This window comes from Schistocerca piceifrons, chromosome X (genome assembly GCF_021461385.2).
Source record: "Schistocerca piceifrons isolate TAMUIC-IGC-003096 chromosome X, iqSchPice1.1, whole genome shotgun sequence".
NCBI lineage: Eukaryota > Metazoa > Arthropoda > Insecta > Orthoptera > Acrididae > Schistocerca > Schistocerca piceifrons.
In genome coordinates, this window is record NC_060149.1 from 974,475,059 (window position 1) to 974,486,499 (window position 11,441).

Sequence of the window (11,441 nt, forward strand, 5' to 3'; positions counted from 1 at the left end):
ATAACTCATAAATAGTCTCTTGTCACCAGGCTCCTCAGTTTCCACATTAAATACGTAACTCGAGACAATTTTGCGCAGGTGTGGTTGATGTGTGTTTCCCACATTAACTTAAAGTCTACATGAATTCCTAGAATTTTAACTGCTTTCACCTATACCTCTTTTGACAATCCCAGTGTAATCTGTTGGTTTTTATAAGGATTGCAAAGCAGTGTATTGGGTGAGAACCAATTTAGTGCTGCTTCCATGTCATCTTGCAGAACTGATATGTTGTCGTGCTGAGCAAACAAAGTTGTGGCATCAGCATAACCAAATAACAAAAGTGGGGATACAATGAGGTAAATCATTGACTGCAGTTATAAAAAAGAAGGGCCTAAGGACAGAACCTTGTAGGACTCCTGTCTTAACTTCTAGCAACTGTGAGTCTCTGTTTCTGACATAGGCAAACTGCTTCCAATTTTTAGGTATGATTCAATTACTGCCAATGCAGAATCTTGTATGCCATAGAATTTGAGTTTAGCAATTAAGATATCATGAGAAATCCAGTCTAATGCCTTACTTAAATCACATAAAAGAAGTGAGGCTTTATTTTTATTCTCAAAGGTTGTTATTACTTCATTCACAATTGAAAGAACAGCAGTGGTGGTATTTTTTCCCTTGCGGAAGCCAAATTGACTATTAGAGAGTAAGTTATGCGACTCAAAGTAGTGGTTCAGTTGGTTATAAATAAGAGATTCAAGTATTTTCAAGAAAATGGGAACTATTGAAACTGGTTGGTAATTTTTGAGATCATGTTTGTCCCCTTTTTTATACACTGGGATAACTTTTGATATTTTTAGAGTTGTAGGATAGATTCCAAACTTTTGACACCTATTAAACAGAAAAGCCAATGGTTCACTAATTATATGCACTGTTTTTTTTAATTATGTAATTGGACAACCAAGAGTAGTCCATGCTCTTGGGAGTTTGAGAACTTTGCCACTACCTTTGTAATCCAAGTGGGTGCGATTGTCCTCCATGTAAATGTATTGTTTGCAGGTTGTTGTTGCTTAAGTAGATCACTTGCATTGGTGGTTGTTTCAGTTTTGTTCCTAATATAACTTACAGAGTCCATGAAAAAATGATTAACTTTATCCGGGTCAAGAGCTATGCGATGCTCATCATTCCTGCAATGCTCTTGTGCAACAGCATTCCATGCAGCTTTGCACTTATTAGGAGCCCCTTCAATGCATCTTTTGTATGCTGTTCTTTTTGCCATTCTAAGCTTAGTTCTGTAGGTTCTCTTACATTCAAGATATGCTTTGTACAAATCATCTTTCTGCTCCGTTCCATCTTTATGAGAATTTTTATACATGTGGTACAATGATAACATATTTTCCCTCATATTGGTAAGTTTATCTGTGTACCACTTAATGTTTTTCTTTATAGGTTGGCTTTTAAGATTGATTTTTATAGGAGGAGAACAAGAATACCACAAATCTAAATAATTTTTAATGAAGCTCTTAAAAGCAGTTTCAGTTTTATTTATTCCCATTTGACAGTTATATATACAGTCCCACTTAATATATCCGAGTTTCTGAGTGAACTGGTTTACTACTTCTTCCTTCTGCCCTCTAACCCACATTACCTTTTCCTTAGGATTGGCACCTATGTTTGGGGAATACGCTCAAATTCAGTGCATTTGTGTGGATGCTTCATACCGTAGATTCGACAGTTGTGCCTGTTCACTTTCACAGTACTGTGAAAAGTTACTTGGTTGCTAAAAATGAAGTATTCAACAATGCCATACCCACCCCATTCACTTGTTACAACTGTGAATAAATCTCAGAATGCTTGTCTTTGTTGTTGCCATTGAGGTTCTGCACTAGCTCCAATTTTAATGGTTTCATAGACAGCTTCTGTAGCAGGACTTTCCACACTGTCATTGGAGTCATTTCCAGTTCGAAGGATGCACGATGCGCCGATTTCCTAGGACTCCTTATGAATATCTCTCGTAAGTGCTCCACATTCACTGCACTCACACTAGGATGTCCGCTTCTCTTCGTCAGGCACAAGCTACCTGTCATAAGGAATTTGTTGTGCCGGTGGTACATGGCCTTTCTTGTTGTTAGCTTCTTACCGTACTTGGTTCTAAACATAGGGGGAAAAAAAACTTTCAGTGTTTATCTTCGAAATGACATATGTGTGATATCTGTACAGTTTTTGGTTTCTGTGCAGTAAATAATTGAAACTGTTCCTAGACTTTATGTACACCCTGTATTTTGAAATCTCCTATGTTGGCAAACATATAAGTGTTATATCAAATATTGATAGAAACTGCTTACCAAGCATCAAGGAAGACATTAACACAGACGAGGAAAACCTAGTCAAGGAAAACATAAGTTTTTTTTGAAACTGGAGTTATATTAATCTGCCAAAAGAGAAGAAAGTAGCAATATTATGAAAAGGAAAGTTACCACTCACTATAAAGCAGAGATGCTAAGTCATAGATAGGCACAACTAAAAGCCTGTCACAAACAAGAAGGTTTGGCCAGTAAGGCCTTACTGGCCGGAAGCTTCTTATTTGTGACAGTCTTTCTGTTGTGCCTATCTGTGACTCAGCATCTCTACCATACGGCGAGTGGTGACTTATTTCCATAATATTGTTATATTCCATCCTGGATTTTCCTTATTTGAAAAGAGAAGACAGGTTGGATGAAACAATGCATACTGAGATTAAATAGAAAAAGTTCTCAAGAGTTCCTGGAGCAAGGAGGAGGTGAACAACTCAGTAAGAGCACTTGTTTTTCCTTTCATTCTTTCCATTTAATTTCAGTTACTTTTCCTGCTTCTGTACTTTCTTCATTGGAAAGAACCCGAAAAATGGCGCTGTTATACTTCACTGTGTATGCCTGTATCTACAGCTGCTTGGTAAATAAAAATTATATCTAATGTTATTTGACTGCAATTCTGTATGGGGTGTAATTTTTGCTAGCAGAAAAATATATAATTCCAGTGATACACTATGGCCGACCACTACTTATATTTAGGAGGTGAAATTGCCAGTGCTGCTGATTGTCACACACAAAATGAGGGGGAATGAGGAAGGGAGATATCTCATAACTTTGATGTTCCCCAAGGAGGAAAGATTGATAGCTTGGGGATGATTGGAAGAGGTCCCTCAGACATCAGGAAACTAGTGAATTCGAATTTTTTTTTTTTTTTGCCCCATACACTTACAAGTGTCCATCAGCAGTACTTGAAATTCCACCTTCTAAAGGTAAGTACTGCCCACCCCATCTGTCTCTTTGTAATTTTATACACAGTTCAGTCACATTAATGTGAGCACTGCCTATGTTTTATATCAACATGCAGTAACCGCTCACAGACGGCAGATGCCAGCATTAGCATTGGAGTATATATAAAGTGGGTCAAGGGGTGATGCAGAAAAGAGTGCAGATGTTGTCATAATGCTGAAACAGAGCTATTTATCGGACATCATTGGTTTTTGGGCCAAGTGTAGAAGCATTTCCAAAAAGGCTAAGATTGTAAACTGTTTACATGCCAGCGTGGTGAAAGTATACTGTGCATGGCGAATTAGTGCCATCCAAAACCGGCACGCAGGCAACTGTGGTGCAAAGATATGTGTGGGTGAATGAATATGCAACTGTTGAGCAACTAACCAGCCAGATGAACCAAGGGGCTACCAACCGTGTCTCCTCAATGACCGTTCAACAAATGTTGATGCATATGGGCCTCTGCAACAATGGTTTGGTTCATGCACGTATTCTGGCTGCTGTCCATCATCGAGAAAGGCAAGAATTTGCATGCCACTGAGTGGCAGAAGATGGCCTTTTCAAATGAATCGTGTTTTATGCTCCATCAGACAGACGGCTTTTGGCATGTATGGCACTGCAACAATTGTTGAAGGGTTCAGGCCGGTGGAGGGGGTTTAAGGTGTTGCGAATATTTTTGTGGTCTCCCCTGGGTGATTTCATCATTCTGGAAAGCACAGTGGTTCAACACAAGTAAGCATCAATCCTTGGGGACCACATCCACTCATACGTGCAATTTATTTTCCCTTGGCAAGATAGCGTCTACCAGCAGAACAATGGAGTATGTCACACACTTCGTAGTGTAAGTGTGTGGTACCACGAGCACCAGAGGGAGTTCACTGTGCTCATGCTCCCCTGCCTCCCCCTACCCGCTCCCTGCCCCCTCCTCTACCCTAAGGCTGAATTCAAAACCCGGTTGAGAATATGCGGTGACTACTTTGATACTGTTTTTGCCACGAATCTTTGGCCCTCGGCTGTGAAACATAGCACACTTGGCCACGATAGTGGATCTGGAGTGGGTCCACATCCCTGTTGGTACCTTCTGGAACCTCACTGACACTCTCCATGCATGTCCTCACTGTGAAAGATGGCTATTTGGGCTTTTGACAGGTGGTTACAAGTAGTTTTGGACCAAGCGGCTTCCTCAAGTTAATTTTACTATAGATAGAATACTTGGGCAAATTCCTGTGGTTTTGTTCACAACAATTTTCTTTCTTGTTTTGTTCTAGTGGCAGATTGAAGGATTTGTTGAGAAGTACAAGAAAATGAAAGACAGGGCAGCTCTTTTGAAAGGCAGTTTACATAAGGTAAGGTGGCATAAACCATCTTTTTAAACACAAGAACATGATAATGAAAACCTATCACCATTATGCATTACAGTGTGCTATTATACTCCGAAATATACAAGGTACATCCAAAAAGTTCGATGAATGGTCTCAGAAAATAAAGACAATGAGAGTTACAAAGTAATCACCATTAGCTACAACACATTTGTGACACTAATTGTAAAGCTATTGAAAACTGTTCATAAACACTTCTTGTGGAATAGTTTTAAGTAACGTGGTCATGCGTTGTTGGATTTATCGCATCATTACAGGAGGTGAGACCGGGTGCTACCAGTACGATCCAGAGACTGATCGACAGACATTTCCCTCACCTCCCTCAGATAGAAATTCATGATAGATCAAGACTTTGCTTTTGAAAAAAGCAATCAACATCCTTTAATCTTGGATTTTGACAGAAGACTCTTTTTGGGAGGTGGGGAAGACAACAAACATTGTGCCACGGACTGTCACTCGGTCTCAGGATCTTATTGGTAGCACCAGGCCTCATCACCTGCTATGCCACAGATATGCAACGGTGTGTGACCACAGTGCTTTGAGCGATTGCACAAGAAAATTTGTTGACAGTTTCCAACAGCTTTACAACTGATGTCAGAAGTGTGTTGTAGCTAACAGTGAGTACTTTGAAGGCCAAGACTTATTTGGTGCACCTCTTCTTGTTTGTCTTTTCTGTACAGATCTTTTTGTTTTCGTATAACTGCTGCAGTCTGCATCCATTTGGCTCTGCATGCTGTTGTCAAAAATTGTTCTCCCTTTATAATGTTACCCCTGCCCCCTCCCCTCGAACTTCCCTCCATTACAAAATTGAAATGTTTTTCTGGTGACCTCCTCCTCAGTATTCATCAACTGGGATATCCAAAAGGGAAAGCATTTCTCCTCCAGAATATTATCCCCAAGGGGATGCCATTATCAAGCTGTATAGTATAGGTGGTTAATAGTGATGTGTTGTGTTGATTGTAGCAAAATTGGGAGTTGCACATGCTCCTAATTTAGAAAATTAAAAGTATGTGCTCTGAAACACTTGCCATCAGAATAATTCCTAATATGAATGAAATATTTTCATTTACTTGTGGATTTGTGAATGTTTTCTAAGGCAGTTAATGGGCAATGAAAAATGTCTACACCCAAAATGAGATTATTAAAGAGTTACATGTGAAACATGGACGATAAATAGTTTGGACAAGAAGAGAATAGAAGCTTTCGAAATGTGGTGCTACAGAAGAATGCTGAAGATTAGATGGGTAGATCACATAACTAATGAGGAAGTATTGAATAGGATTGGGGAGAAGAGAAGTTTGTGGCACAACTTGACCAGAAGAAGGGATCGGTTGGTAGGACATGTTCTGAGGCATCAAGGGATCACCAATTTAGTATTGGAGGGCAGCGTGGAGGGTAAAAATCGTAGAGGGAGACCAAGAGATGAATACACTAAGCAGATTCAGAAGGATGTAGGTTGCAGTAGGTACTGGGAGATGAAAAAGCTTGCACAGGATAGAGTGGCATGGAGAGCTGCATCAAACCAGTCTCAGGACTGATGACCACAACAACAACAACAACATGTGTCTCGTCACCCGAGAAATCTCCTGTCTTAGCCTTTTTAAGAAAGTGGGGACATTGACCACAACCAAACATTCTCTCTCTTCAATCATAACTTTCTCACAATCAAATGTACCACAACCCTAATATAAGAAGAAAATGTGACCCACTTAATGATCTGATGAATTTTTCTGTAGTACAGAAATGTGTGAAATAGAACTAGCACTGAAATCTTTTAACTTGCTTGGAAGTAATAAAGATTCCTAAGAGATAATAACACGTTATTTGAAAGTAAGAAGAAGAAAATTTTGTGTAATAATCATATTGTTGTCTTACTTAATTTTTAAGGCAGAAAAATTTGGAATATTGTCTGATTTGTTCAAGTTATGTCCTTCTGGTTTTGTTTGTACATGATTAATAACGCGTTCTATGTTATATAATTCATAGAAAAGTTCTTTAAATTTGAGAAATCCAATGCAATGTTAATGTAATCAGGGAACAGTGTTATATGATTTGTAATAAAGTCTAATTTTATATTTATTTTTGATTGACGTTTATGTAATACTAAATTAAATTTTTTGAGAGAGTCCACCTCCGGATACACAAAAGAGATATGTGACGGCGCGCGCGCGCGCGTGCGCCCGCACACACACACACACACACACACACACACACACACACAACTATCATCTCCGCATGCTAAGACTGATATGTTTATTTCTGTATCTTCAAACTAATCTCACCACTTCTCTTCACCATCATTGTATTTTCCTGCTCCTGCCTGCAGCAGACATATAGTCTCACATATTCAGTGGCATAAGTTGCAAGATCCCTTGCCTTTTGATATGCTGAACTGTAAAGTGTCACACAGCATAACAGGAAAGGAGAGACAGTACTGTCAACGTACTATATGTTTACAACTATATGTCTACACCATAAAACAAGGAAGGAAAAGAGCAATTCACAAGAATCACAGCCAGTGAAAACATTGCTCCTGATGTGCACATTTTTGTATGACATGATGTGGAGTTGTAAATGGATTTAGTAACTGATCTGCAATTTTATTTGTCCCTCCTACAGCATTTTAAGCTTTTCACAACTGACACTTGCATTTCTACACGCATGTCAAAGTAGTATTAGTGAATGGAGATAATACAAACAAGAGTTGAGATGCCACAGTTCGAATGTATTAGACTTTTCTGAGGGATGTTCAGTGAATCACTAAGGAGCTGAAAATTGCATCCCCAGACAAGGATAAGACAAAAACTGAAAGCATATTTGTTTCTCAGTATTAACATGATTTTATGTCTATATGAGAAATAAGTTGTGTATTGTATCCAACTGTCAAACATTTAAGTAAAACAAAAACCACTAACCATTTGGTCTAGTAATAACAGCGTTTCTGTGTTGATGGGCTGGACTAGTGTGATCCTGTTTTACACCCTTTATTACGAAGTACTAGATGCCACTGAGGCCAACCATTCTCGTACCGGCTGTGTGACAGTGTTCACCCATCGGCCCTGCCAGGTGCCAGGAAAGTGACTACTGGTTGGTGTCCGTAACACTGATCATTTTCTTGAGAGGTGAAGATTTCATTCTTTTTGTCACCTCTACGAGTTTCGAAACTGTGGTAGACATAACAATTAAAATGTTATTTTAAATGTAAGATGAATATAAGCCAGCTGTCACGTCATTCCTGCTTTCTGTGTATAGTCCCCATACATTAATACCAACAACTAAAAATGTTGACAGTGAATAGTGAACCTTTACTGCTGCAGGTAAGTGATAAAAAAATTAAAGTTTTTATCAAAATAATTAATGATAATTATATGATAGAATGTTCAGATGTAATACAAACACGTATCATGATCTGAAGCAACAACTCAGAGCACAGTTTGTGAACAGTTAACAATATAGATCAACAAAGGCAAAAGTCAGTTGTTCATGTCCTGTCCTTATACTTCTTATGTTACATTTCCACATATTGCTCACTGTGTGTATGCTACCACAAAGAAAAATGGATTTATGACCTTAATGTGCTGAATTGAAAGCAAATACTACAAAGATATTATTGTGATCATGTATTATTGAGAATCTTGAAAAAATCTGATTAGAAAGAAAAGAAACAGAACTGTGTAGCACAAAAAGAATTGCTTGAAGCCATCTACTCACAAATGGCTAGAGACTTTCATTTCCTATTTTTTGATAATGACACAGAAACTAAATTTTGTTTGTGACACAGTTTCCAGTTGCTGTGACAACCATCCGTGGACATTGCTTAGCTGCAACTTTGTATTGTGCATTTGCTCTCTCATTGACGGAAGATCGCACTATTAGTGAACACCAGTTCTGTGGAAAGCTGTCCTGTAATGTATGCCAAAATAAATACTATAATTGATTTTGAGTATCTATTCCTTGAAGTCAAATTGATGACCACTCTCAGATCTCTGATAAATGTTTATTACCGGTAAAAATAACCCACAATCCGAAACGGTAGTGTGACAGTGTTGATGTAAACACAGAGCATTTCATCAGATGAAGAGTGACATATTAACATAACCACAGTATTCCTGGTGCTTACAGTTTGATACATCCAGTTTCCAGGAATGTAACCCATGTACACTGTCTTTCATAATGTTGACAGAATTACACAACCCATATGCTGTCTTCTGAATGTTTCCAAAAAGTTAAAGGTAATGCATGTCACTGCAAAGACTGTAGAAAAAGAAAAGAAAGATGTTAATGAAGATGTTAGGTGGACTGACTTTTGATAATATGAATGCAGATAGGTTAATCATGTGAGAGATTGCCACTGACTGACTACTTTGGGTAGGATTGGTCTTATAAAGGGTGGTGTAAAGATTTTTGCTGCATTCGGAATCTTGTAATTATTTGAAAATGACTAGGTTAAGTTTTACTACTTTGGATGGGCTGTATACTCAGAACAAAATTGGGTTTATGAAATATGTTGTGGATTATTACATTAGAAAAATTCATTCAACCACTTTATTCATCCATGTTAGGAACACCCCAGCTAAAAGTTTGACAGTCATATTTAAATGTATAATGCCTTATGTTAATTTTATTAAGTTTTTAATTAATTACTTTACATATTAATAAAGGATGCCATTCAGTCCACAAAAATAATGTCTATGATAATACACAGGGGAACTTCAGAAGTAAACAGATATTATGACGCAAAAAATAATAGTGTGCCTGGTTCCAAATTTTAAGTGTGTATATATTTTAATTGAATTATTTTCCAGTGAATCAAAATATCTTCTCACAGATAATGGAATGAGTGCTTTCCGGTGAGTGGTGTCACTGCTTCAGATTATTCCGCTCAGCTCATTCTAAATTTCCTATATCGTATAATAGTGAAGTTTTCAGTTGATAACTTTTAATTAGTACAGTACTATGCACCACAGCATCATCAGCAAACAACCCCAGATTGCTGCCTATCCTGTCCTCTAAATCATTTATCTGTATATAGAGAACAACAGTGATCTTATCACACGTACCTGGAGCATTCCTGATGATACCATTGTCCCTGATACTGGATTCTATTACTTAAGAAGTCTTCGAGCGATTCACATATCTGTGAACTTATTCCATATGCTTGTACCTTCATTCAGAGCCTGCAGTGGGGCACCGTGTCAAATGTGTTCCAGAAATCTATGGACTCTGCCTGTTGCCCTTCATATGTAGTTCACAGTATATCATGTGAGAAAAGGTTGATCTGAGTTTCACACGGGCAATGCTCTCTCAAGCTGATTTGTGGACATAATCTTCTCAGTCTCAAGAAAATTTATTATATTCAGACTGGGAATATGTTCAAGGATTCTGCAACAAACTGAAGTTACTGATATTCGTCTGTAATTTTGCAGGCGTGTTCCTTTACCCTTCTGCCACTTGGGACTTTGTGCTGGACGAGAGATTCGCAATAAATGCAAGCTAAATAAGGGATAATGCTGTGGAGTATTCTTTGTAAAACCAAATTGGGAGTACATCCGGACCTAGTGCCTTATTTGCTTTTAAATCTTTCAGTTGTTTCTCTGCGCCAGGAGCCTGTCCGATGGTCATATGTCTGTATATTTGTATGACTTTGCTGCATGAATGATTTCTTGGATATGAAATTTAAAACTTCAGCTTTCATTTTGCTGTCTTCAACTGACACACCTGACTGTTCAACAAGGGACTGAGCAGAAGCGTAAGACGCACTTAGGGATTTTACATAGGACCAGAATTTTCTCAGGTTCTCTGCAAGATCTTTTGCTAAGGTATCACGGTGGTAGTTGTTGTATGCTTTGTGCATAGATCTTTTCGCAAACTTACGAATCTCTATTAACCTTTTGTTGTTGTCATTTTTGTGGTGTCTTTCGAACTGAGGGTGCAATAACCTCTGCTTCCACAGCATCTTCCAAATTTCATTATTAAACCATGGAGAGGCTTTTCCATCCTTTATCCACTTACAAGGTGCATAACTCTCCAGACCATGATTTACAATCTGTTTAAACTTTACCTCTAACTCTTCTACTTGCATCTTACTGGAACTAAGTGACGTTAATTCACTGGCTAAGTGAGATGCTAACAACTGCTTATCTACTCTTATCTACAAGAAACACTCTCCTAGCCTTCTTACTTGATGTAATATCTTTCATAACCATGGTTAATTGCTAGTTATGATTGCTAATCCCCATTTCTATACTGATATTGTCAGTAAGATCTGGCATGTTTGTAGCTACAAGATCTAAGATATTTCCATTGCGTATGGGCTACCAAGCTAACTGCTCAAAAGAGTTTTCAGAAAATGTTTTCAAAATTATTTTGGCCATCTGTCTGTCAATATCCTCAGCAATGAATCCGTAGATATACCAGTCTATACTCAATAGGTGAAAGTCACCTCCAACTAGTATTGCATGGTCTGGGAATTTATGCGCAACTGACTGTGGTCTTTCTTTGATGTTTTAAGAACTGTCACAGTGGAATAGGGTCACCACTAAAAACATCCATCTGTTATACGGGACCAGATAACTTCACTGTCGCATTCCACTTCAACCTCAGTAGAGGTAATATTTTTGTCAGCTGCAGTGAACACTCCCCCTACCTTGGAGTCTAATCTGTCTTTATGACATATGTTCCCTGACTTTCTAAATCTCTCAGATCTTTCCACTTTAGGTTGCAGTGAGCTGTTGGTCTCAAGAATACTTTGAGCATGAGAGCTTTCCTGTAGGGCAGGCAATTCAAGAAA